The following is a 12378-nucleotide window of genomic DNA, read 5'->3' as shown; positions in this document are numbered from 1 at the left end:
GGACGATTCCTCCTCGGACGAATCGGAGGGAGAAAGGCAAAAGCACCAAAGTCACCTCGCGCTGATGGCTCACGAAGCGGAACGGGAATCGGAGGAATCGGAAGATGGGTCCGAACCCGAATCGAGCCACGAGTCCGCACTCGTTTCCGAAGGTTCAAGAGGTATACCTAAACTTAAATCGTAAATTCTTTAGAATTATCTCGTGTTTAAATAAAAATTAGTTAAATTGGAAAATAAAAATAAATCGCTTCTTGAGGAAAATCAAAACCTCAAGGAACAATTAAAAATTGAATCCAACTCAAGATCGAACACTTGAGGAGGAGAATTTATCATTAAAAAATGAAATTAATAAGTTAAAAGAATTATTGGAAAAATTCACAACAAGATCTAAAAATTTAGATTTAATTCTAAATAACCAAAAGGCATGCTATAATAAAACCGGACTTGGATATAAGTCAAACTCAAACAAAACCTTTAAATCATTATTAACCCAACACAAAGCAACTAAACAAGCTTGGGTAAGCGTGCTTAACCACGCAAGTAGGACTTAATCAATTCTATATACCTAAAGATAAAATACATTATATAAACTTGAATAAATCAGATCAAAAACTAAAATATAAATCTAAATTAAAATCAAAATTCAAAACTCAACAAAATTTAGATTATCACCAAGTTGATTATAACTATAAAAAGAATCGACACAAACCCAAAATCTAAATTAATGGCCAATAATTCAGGGGGAGGCTCCAGAATAGCTGGTACCTCCAAAACTAACCTACCCGACAGGGTAACCCAAAACAAACTAACCCGGCAGGGTAATTAGGATTAGTTAAAGAGAGACCAAGTTTAACTTAACTCATGGTACTGGTGAAGTCTTTGGATGATAGTACGTTAGGGAAGCTTGGGCATTGCATGTCTAGAAAGATATGGCTTCGATCTGGTGCATTTGGCCAAGTGGAACTGACCGAAGCTACCCTTAAACGAATCCTAACCAGTTAGACAAAGGTTTAATACTAAGCTCCGTGGATAGGACTATTCGGAAAACCTCGAAAGGTTGGCTACTTCTAATGACATCCAAGTGACTCACCAAGCTTAGAAGTTTATCCGAAGAATGCCTATTTGTTGAGACCAAAGTTAAACCTAAATCTAACAAAAGTTAAACCAAACTCTGTAATTAAATCTAATTCATCTCACAAAATTATAGCATTCCCTGATTGATAATCTAGATCGGGTGAGATGAATAAGGATCAAATTAATTTTCAAATTAAATTAAAAATAATTAAAATTAAATTTCAAATTTCAAATTAAAATTAAATTTCTAATTACAAATTAAAAAAATTCTTTAAAAACTATTTTAAAAAAAAATTCTTTAAAAAATTATTTAAAAATTATTTAAAAACTATTTTAAAAAATTCTTTAAAAAATTATTTTAAAAATTCTTTAAAAACTATTTTAAAAATTCTTTAAAAATTATTTTAAACTCTTTAAAAATTCTTTAAAAATTATTTTAAAACTCTTTTAAAAACTTTAAAAAATTCTTTTAAAAATTATTTTAAAAACTCTTTTAAAAATCATTTTCAAAACTTTAAAAAAAAAAATTTAAAAATTATTTTAAAACATTTTTAAAATTATTTTAAAAACTCTTTTAAAAATCATTTTAAAAACTTTAAAAAATTCTTTTAAAAATTATTTTAAAACATTTTAAAAATTATTTTAAAAACTCCTTTAAAAATCATTTTAAAAAAAACATTAAAAAATTATTTTAAAAATTCTTTTAAAACTTTTTAAAAATCATTTTAAAAAAAAAATTATTTCAACAATTATTTTAAAAACTTTTTAAAATCATTTAAAAACTATTTTAAAAATCATTTTAAAACTATTTTAAAAATTATGTATCATTTTTGAAAAATTCTTCTTATTTTTTCACTATAATAAAATTCTTTTAACTAAAAAAAAATAGTAATAATAAATTATCTCTAACTGAAAATTAAAACTTAAATTAAAACTTAAAAATTTAACTTAAACTTAAAACTTAAACCTAAATTAATCTCTGATATTAATTTTAATCTAAAATCAAAACTGAATTGAACGTATATTAATTGTCATTATAAAAATCATTTTAAAATCCTGTTAAAAATCCCTTAAAAATAATAATAATTATAATTCTTTTAAATTCATTTAAAACTTAGACACCTAACTTAAAAACTTAAATTCCGTTAACTTTAACTTTAAACTTAATTATGTAATTAATAAGTAGAACTTAACTATTTAAGTTTAACTTTATTTAAGAACTAAGCTTGATTTGATTAGAACCTAGGTTTAACCTTAGTAAAAATATTAAAATTACACTAAGTCATTTTTCTTAATCAACCTTTAAAATATGAATTATTTTTATTAAAGTTTGACTTAAATTGAACCTTACTTAACCTTGTTTAATAACGAGTTTAGCTTCAAATTACCACCAACTATAAACTAAGTCAATCCAACTTAAAAGGAACTAAATGAAAAGTTAAATTACAACTAACACCTTCATCAATTAATACAAAATTTAGATTATAGCAAAATTTAATCAATAAATTATTAATATTGAGCAATTATTGAATTAATAACAACTTATCTTACTTAAAGGTTAATTTATTTCAACTTAATCTAACATTAATTACGGTTAGTCAAATTTAAATGAACAATTTTATAAAGATAATTATACAATCGTCTAAAACACTTAGGTACGAAAATATGTTACGGTTGTAAAATTTTATATTAAGGGGAAGTAATAAATAAGGAGGATTAATAAATTAAAGGAGTATCAAATTAAGGGGGAGGTTTATTTGTTAATTATCTCCTTAAGTGTTATTTTTTAATCTTCTCTTTAAAATCTCTCTAGAAAATTCTACCTCAATTTAAATATATATATATATATATATATATATATATATATATATATATATATATCTACTTTGAATATTTTTAGCAAATATTTTCAAATTTTATGTCAGGTTCAGGGGGAGGAATTAATTAAAAATTTCCCCTTACATAAAATATTTTAAATTTTGTTTGAAAAATGTTTTCTTAAAAATTTCTTAAACCTACTTTTGAAAACTAACTCTTATAAAACTAAGTTGTTTTTAAGAATTGGGTTTTACTTTTTATTGAAAATTAGATTTAACTTAGTTTTGAAAATTGTGGAAATTAGATTTTTCAAAACTTAAGTTTACAAACTAAGCTTCCCAAAATCATTTCCCTTAATTTTGATTATCAAAGTTTAACAATCAATTTTCAAAATCAACTTGCTTAAAATTGTGAAAATTTGATTTGATTTGCAAAAATTTACAAACTGAAATTTGATTTGCAAAAACTCAAGTGTTAAAGATTATGAAAGTTAGATTTTTTCAAACTTAAATCACTGTCAAAACTTAAGTTTTTAATTAAATCGTTTACAAACTTAGTATTGAAAAATAAATTTTTCAAACTTAGTTTTGGAATTCTGGTTTTTGAAAACTTGTGTTTGAAAATGAAAACTTAGCGAGCTTTCTAAAAGCTAAAAGCTAATGCTTTAAACAAATTTTCAAAAGCTTAAACTCCCCCAAGTCAACTTGACTATTTTTTAACTTGCTGTTAAAAAATTGTACTTTTATCAATATCTTTGAATTTTTTGAACTAAACTTTTTATGCTTGTTTACCCCTGCTTACTTTTTGATGAATGCCAAAGGGGGAGAAGGGTTAGGTAGTTAAGTTAGCTAAACCAATTTGAAAACACAAACTGATTTTAAAACCACACAAATGCATGTTGTTTCGTACATATGCTTTCACTAACTTAACCAGGTTGTCATTCCATCAAAAAGGGGGAGATTGTTGGTGCGGGTAGAACTAATGGTCTAACCCAGGTTTTGATGAATGACAAATAGGTTAAGTTAGTTGTGTTGTTGTCTGACACTTTGATCAAGTGTGCAGGAAAAGTCCAGCTAGGTCGACCGGATAGTGGCGAGAAGTCCAAGCGGTCGACGGGCTGACCGGGCGAGAAGTCCACCTAGGTCGACGGGCTGACCGGATAGTGGCGAGAAGTCCAAGCGGTCGACGGGCTGACCGGACGCTTAGCGAGAAGACGGGTCGACGGGCTGACCGGACGGCGGTAAGTGAGGTAAGTCACCGGAGGGGAGTGACTGTGAGGACGCGTTCCGGGAAGGGGACATTAGGCGTCGATCCGGCTTAGATCCATTTCGGATATCTAAGTCGAGATCGTGACTAGATTCCGGAAAGACGGAATCTAAGTCATACTCTTGTTGTTAATTTTATTACTCAGTATCTATAAAATGTGCTTACAATCTGCGGCAGGTTTTATTTTGCCTCGGACAACACCGCTTTGCGGTAGGAACAGGAGGGTCCGGCGCTGGATGGTTCCGGCGCCGAGTCCGGTGCCTGGAAGGATCCAGCGCCCGAGGCAAATTTATCCCGTGACGACGCTGACACTTGGAGCATGCTGGTTGGGAGTGTTACTGGCGCCCGGAAGGGATCCAGGCGCCCGGAGCAGCATATAAAAGAAGCCCCAGGCAGGAGCTTCAACATATCAGTCTTCTGAGAACTCTGAGTCCAATCACTCTGCTGCTCTGCGCTCCAACAACGTTCACAAAGCTCCGAGGACTCACTCCGGCTCTCTTTTTAATTCATTGTTTGTCGGTTAGCTTTGTTTTCCTTCTTTTCATTAGCAATATTTGTACGTAAATTGTAATTATCCGAATTGCTAGTGAATTGCCCAACGAAAGTACTCAAGGAGTACGGGCCTTCGAGTAGGAGTCGTCATAGGCTCCGAATGAAGTAAAAAATCAACAGTGTTCATCTCTTTACTTCTTTACTTTTCCGCTGCGTCTTAACTCGAGATTTTCGAATCGATATTCACCCCCCCCCCCTCTATCGAATCTAACGGTCTTACAGTTGGATCTCAACATTCTTGTAACATTGGGTAGTAATGATGTGTTGCTAGATACCGCTCATTACTTATGCTCCTAAATGAGTTTAGGGGCATTGCCAACGTTACAAGAACCTATAGGGTCACACACTAAGGACAATTAGATAGAGATTAGGTTTATATGATGAACCAAGAGGATAAGATTCATTTGATGAATCAAATTGGATTAAGAGTAATCCTAATTGGGTTAATTGAGTTAGACTCAAGTTGATTCATGTGTTTAATGAGTCTAATTTGGATTATGACTCATTGAATTAATTTAATTAAATGAATTAGATTCATTATATTAAATTGGCTTGAATTAAATGGTTGGATTAGATCAACCATGAGAGAGATTAAGTCAAGTTTGACTTGACTTGAGAGGAAGATGAAGAGTCAAGTTTGACTTGACTTTATGCCACCTTATTGGTGAGTTGGCATTGAGTGGGCCAATGATGATGCTCCACATCATCATGGTTGTTTAAGTGGGATGCCACCTCATGGGAGTTACCAAGAGTTGTGACTCTTGACATTCCATGGGAGTTACTCACCCTCTTAATGTGGTCGGCCACATGAATGGGGAGATAAGTTTTCATTTTGTGAATTAATCTCATTAATTCCTTCATCTTCTTCCTTGCTCCAATTTTGCTCTCCCCCTCCTCTCTTGGTTGAACCATCCAAAGGTGCTAGCACACCTTTTGTGTGGTTTTTCTCCACCTACTTGTTTGTGTGGATACATATAGAGAGTTGTCTACGTTGACAACTTCGAGATCCGGCACCATTTGGACAAGCGGGAACGCGAAGGGCTTCGCTTCAAAGGTATAACCTTTTCTTTTGTAGATCTAAGTGTAGATCTAGGTAGAAACTCGTATTCGTATATTTTTCAAATTTTTCTTTGCACGGATCCGTTGGCTAGGGGCTTTCGGGGTTTCCGCGACGCGAAAAAGCGATTTTCGCGGCTTAAAAAACCCAACACATATAAGGTAGATAGAACTGACTTTAAAGGCACCTGGTTAAGTATATAGGCTGCAGTTATTAATGCATCTCTTCAATAGGAGATCGGCAAATTATCCTGCACCATCATAGACCCAACCATATCTAGAAGAGTTCTTTTTATTCTTTTAATAACTTTATTTTACTGTGGAGTTATTGGGATTGTTATCTGTCTAATAATCCTCTATCAATACACATTATTTGAACTAATAAGACAAATATTCTCCTCCATGGTCAGTACATAAAGTTTTAACTTTACATTCTGTTTGATTCTCAACTTCATTCATATAATGAATGAAGCAGTCAAATACTTCTAATTTATGAGAAATCAAATACACATGACCAAAATAAGAGAAATCATCAATAATTGTAATAAAATAGGAAGCTCCATGTTTAGCCTTCACATTCATTGGACCATAAATATTCGAATGAATCAATTGCGATGATGATTCAACTCTTATAGCCTTACCAAATAGTTTTCTAGTTGTTTTTCCAATAAGATAATGCTCATATATAGATAAGTGAATCTTAGCCTGAGTGCCCAAAATACCCTCTTTAGCCAACCGATTCATACGTTCTTATCTTATGTGTCCTAATCTAACATGCCAAACCTCATTAGTTATATCTGCATCACTAATTAGAGCAATGCAGGAAAAATAACCTTCAATAGTACAATTGACATCTGGTTCTACATCAAGAATTATAAAATCATTTGATAAAAAAAATCATATCTGATTGACACTGAGTCAATCTTAAGTTCAACAATTTGGCTATAATAATTAATACAATACCCTAAATCAAGAAGACATGTAATAGAAACAAGATTTCGTCGAATTTTAGAAGCATGTCGGATATCATGTAGAAACAAAACACTACCACCACGAAGGTTTAGTTTGCAAGTGTCGACTCCTTTGACTTCAACTCTTGCATTGTTTCCTACATAGATCCTTTTATTGCTAGTTGGTGTCCATCGATACTCTATAAATGTAACTTACTCCCGAGCTACATAGTTGGTTGCTCCCAAATCTATAATCCCCAAAGGATAAGAATCAACTAACAACACTCAATTAGCAATAAAATGCTCAGGAAAAGAAGACAGAATTGCATTGTTTCAATCTGGTATTCTTTCCTTTCTTCTTGATTGGGCTTTATCCCATAGCAGCAACTTCTTTCTTCTTTCCCTTTCCCTTTCCCTTCTTAAACCATTTCCTTTTCTTGGATCCAAATGATCCAACAGAACCAATAGCCACATAAGCTAGTCTTAAAATCCTTGCGGATTCAACTCTCTCTACCTCCAATTCTACATGGCGTAAGATGTCAATGAAAGTCTTAATACTCTCACTGTGAGTTAGGCTCTGCTTCATGGTCTTCCAAGAATCTAGAAGGGAACGAATAATTGTTTGAATTTATTGCTCATCTGTCAACTCATGACCAACCGTTTTAAGCTCCCGAATCGTGTTCGACATCTTCCTGAGGTGTTGAACCATTGAAAGATTCAGATACTTCTTGTAGCTGTCAAACTTAATCATCAGCTATCGAAACTTGCTCAGATTTACTCCACTATATTTTTCCTTAAAGGTTACCCAAATTGCATGAGCCGTAAGATACGACTTATATTCAAAAGCTAGGTCTTCTACCATTGAATTAATCAATATGCCCTTTGTAGTAGAGTTCTTTTTCTTCCATGCCTTGTAGGTATCAAGATCTCATATGTTCTGTATAGTGGGACTATTTATAGATTCTTCCATAACCTATTTTATAATCTCAAGAACTTCTTTTTCCTCAAGTACGTATTATATCTTGATGTGCTAAATTTTGTAATTATCCCCATATAATTTCTCTCTGTTATTGAGTTTAGCTATGATGTTCTTATTTTCCATGATCTAACATAAATAAACATATTATTTACTATTCAGTGTAATTTCTATGCATGCAATTTATGATTGACTCATTGTTAATTTGAGTTGGTTTATAAAATCAAGTGATAACTATGTTTCCACTCATATTTGTATGGTCCAATCAAATCAACATTAATCAATACTATTACACGCATCCCAACTAATGAACTTAATCATTATTCTATCATAATTTCTTTAATTGAATGAACTAATCATTTACCATGACATCGTGTAGAGCAATCAACATATGAATGAACATATCATTAACATAAACATGATCTCGTTTATTAACATATAACAAACTAACATGAACTAAATGGACTAATATTGTTCATACATAATGAATGTAACAATAATAGAACTCTAACAAACTAGATATGCTAACATCACTTCCACTAGGATAGACACTAATGCAGTAGCCAACATAATCCCCTTCAACTTGAGCTCATTTGAGACAATCTCAGATATACTAACTTCAAGATTTTTAATTTGATCTATCATCAAAACTTCTTTAGAATCCTCCTTAAATTCTTAAAGATCCTCATTTAGATCCTTATCAAATTCTTCAGGATCTTCCTCTGAGAACTCATGATGAAGTAGTTCCATACATAACTATGCATATGGGATTCTCCATTTGGAGAGGCTCCATATCTGGTGTGCTACCACATTTGGATTCTCCGACAATGAACGAATCAACACCCAGACCTTGTAATTATCTAGGATTAAAAACTCTTCTTGTTCGAGTTTCCAGGACTGGTTATCATCTATGTCATTTATAAATTGAAATCAAATAAGTCAGTACAAAATCAACTAACTAGTACAAAACCGATTTAATTCATTTTATATAGGCATAGAACCAACATTATTAATCAAGAAAAACAAATCTTCTCGATTTTCAGGAGTCTTAATCGACTGACTCATTTGACCGGCCAATTGGGAATCCAGATCCTAAATTCGATCTATTGTCCTCAATTAAAACTAATCTAATTAGATAAGGATTTTCTGTACCTATGTTCTGTTACTGTTTGATCTAAGCCTATTTCAAGTCAATTTCAGACTTATTGATCAAACTCAAACCTGTTTGATCAAACCAATACCCATTGGTTTAAGTCTAACTCATCAGAACAAATCTAATCCAATTGATCAAATTAGATCCAATAGAATAAATCTAGTTATTTGATCATATTTGCTATAAGCTAAATCTTATAATTAGCCTAGACTCTTTTAATCAAACCAGTCCAAATTAGTTATTGTTTAGATTAAACTGATATAATTAAATCAATTAATTAATTAAAACTAAGTTCAATTAATTAATTGATACAGTAATATGAAAAACAGCGTAGCTTAACATGCATAAACTTTTTTATTAACTGTTATGCAATGAAATTAAAAACAAATTACATTTTTTAAATATGCATTTAAGATCTTGCTTTTCACGAAACTCTTTCGTTTCCCCTTTTCTTCTCCATCGCTCGTTTCTTTGCTTGATCCCACGCCACTCTCTTCTTCTATCGCGACGAATACGACTACTGTGACTGTTAATCGTCGGCCTCCTGATATGGTCACTGGCACTCTCTGGCCATAAGGGTCAATAACTAGCAACCTCTCGGGGCTCGACAACTACGACAGATCGTGACCAAGTCTCGATCTTGCTTGGCGATGACGGAAGAGACTTTTTTTTAACGAAGAGACAAGTTTCATGCTTAGATATCGCTCTGATACCATTGTTGATGGTTCTGAACAACATGAAAAATACCAAAATATGAAATCTGTAAAAACTCACAGTGATCTCCCGTAATAGATGTTGATTTTTGCTTTTCGTACAAAACGAAAAACTCACAATGATGCTCGGAGAAGAAGATTGAAGAAGCCATCAAAGAATAACTTGCTGTCGAAAGAACAATCACAAACAAATCGGAAAGCTCTTCATGGTTCACAAACCAAATTCATATTTCAAGATTGGATAAACCAATCTTGAATGTTCTTCATGCCTCTTACAATCTTATGCACATTAATGAACCTTATACAGAGACCTTTCATATGGGACGAACCCCTTCTCTTTGACTTTGCATAAGACTCGCACACAACAAGCCCCCTCTTCCTTTCTCTCTTGTCGTCCTTTTCTTCTTTGGCTTGGACGTATATATATTGGAGGAAGATGACTCTTTCTCTTTCTCTATTAATGGAGGAATTGAATGAGCTAGAAGATGATGGGGAAGGGATGCCCTTTCATCTTCTAACATAGAGATGTTTTCAAAAAAAAAAAAAAATGCTAAGGTAAGATGAAATACTATTTTGATAATAAATGAAAAAGAAACCCCATGATTCCACTCTTTTGTTGCATACCCTTTTAAAAAAGAGGGGAGGCTTTCTAATTTTTTCCATTAAAGTTCAATTTGAATTTTATTGATAGTTTAAATTTGAGTCTAATTTGAGTTGGACTAAAATTAAAATCAAGTTAATTTGTTTAAGCCGGGATCTAAAAAATTATTTTTGATTAATTAAGATATTTAATCCAAATTATTGTAAATTATCAGAGTTACCAGCACAATTTGATGACTCTACCTAGTGGCAAATTCAGGAATTTAATCATGGAGCGACTCCTGCAGCGTCACGCTTCTTCCTTCTTGTGTAAGTTTCTCGATGGAAGTGGTTTAGCAAAAGGCTGAGAGTAATTGACCTTCAAAAGCTAATTAACTGCTCAATCTTTAATGTTTACTGGTTCCACCTCACCTCTGCAACAATAGTTCTTTTGAAGTGTTGTTGCAAATAATACATGCTCTTTGTTGCTTTTTTTTACTAGTCCAGAATAAATAGTGTTGCAAATTTCCAGGAATTGGAGAGTTGCTGTGACACCATGCACGCATCTCTAGCTAGTCACTCACCGTTACGAGAGCACACATTAATGCTGCTTTGACCACCTTCCTGTTAGCACTTGTCTTGTCCTCCCCTTCCCTTGCAGCCACACACACCAGAGCACCATCTCGACCGTCCCCTGCATAAAGTGTCATTTGGTGAGCAAATAAAAGGGATGGACCAGTGAGTGAGTCATTCGGTATGTCATCTGTTGATCGACGCAACAATATTTATTCAATTCCAATCTGCTTATGTTTCGCCATCTCCTTCTTATCCCTTTGCTTTTAGTTATCAGCGACACAACAACGCACTAGATCCGGCGGACGATTACATAATTGCCATCGTCATAACAATCGTCTACCCTCTCGTTCAAGGAAAGAAAGGCATATGTGGCTTCATTATCCCTGCGTAGCTTAGACAGAAAGAAAGATTTAGTTGAAGAGAAAGAGACTAGTTTATATTAATGCTTCTAAAATCATTTTTTTCCTTCTCCGTAACCTCTATTCCACAAATCCTTCATCCCTAAACTTCCATTGGACTCCGCTCCCCTTTTCCATTCATGGAATCATCTTTGACGAGTACCTCCAGATGCAGGTAACTAGACTTTGTCGACTCTTCGTCTCGATCCCGAGGTGGCAACTCAAGGGACGAGCCCTTATCGTTCGTCTCATTGCGCCTTCGCATCATGTGCAACTACGACACCCACATCCTCACCCCACTGGCGAGGGGGGGGGGGGTGACCGCCAACGTCGCCCCCGATGGATCCTGTTGGATGGCCCTAGGAAGATCGTACCGGTTCCACTGTATAAAAATTTTGTACAAGTGGTGAACCTTTCCTAACAACCTATTGTGTTCTTTAGAAATTAAATTTAGAATCACAAACGGAACTTAACATTATTGATTCCAAATTTAACTTATTTGTTCTTAATGGTAAACTTGGATCACAAATGGAACTTAACATTATTGATCCAAATCCACCCATGTTATAAATTCAATTAAATATCAATTTCGGAAATTGACTCCCAAGTCAAACATGGCAAGGCATGACCTTCTTGGGTATGGGAACATCCACCATTGCTCGACAAAGCCTCTTAACAAAATTTAATATTTAATTTCCTAAAATAACATTAGGTTTAACCAAAAAGAACAATCGACTCACAAGATCGAAAAAAATAAAATAAAAGAAAGGCAACTTCAAATATCTAATCCAAGAATCTAGAATTATATGCCTCTTGTGTTTGGAATTCATACAAAGAAAAACTAGCATGATGCGGAAAAACAATTACTAGTTATACCTTTCTTTGTATGCAACAACCTCTTGATCTTCTACCGTATTCCTCTTCTTATCTCGGACGTTGCGTGGGCAACGATTTACCGAAATGAGAACCACCCAAGCCCTTCTTTCTTCTTCACCAAGTTTTGGCCACCAAAACTCCTCCAAGGATGTAGAGTTCAGCCACCACCACCAAACTCCAAGGGATGTAAGAAACAAAATCTCATTTCTCTCCTTCTTCTCCAAGCAATATCCGTCCACCTTCCAAGCTCCAAAAGATGAAGAGTTTCGGCCAAGGAGAAGAAAGAAAAAGGAGAAGGGAAAACTAGAAGGGTCGGCCACACCACCAAGGAAGAGAGGAGGAGAATAGAATAGAGTTGTTACCCATGAAGGCGCCCCTACCCCCTCTTTTA

Source organism: Zingiber officinale, chromosome 9A (assembly GCF_018446385.1).
Source record: "Zingiber officinale cultivar Zhangliang chromosome 9A, Zo_v1.1, whole genome shotgun sequence".
Taxonomy (NCBI): Eukaryota; Viridiplantae; Streptophyta; class Magnoliopsida; order Zingiberales; family Zingiberaceae; genus Zingiber; species Zingiber officinale.
Note: the sequence above shows the minus strand (reverse complement) of the source record.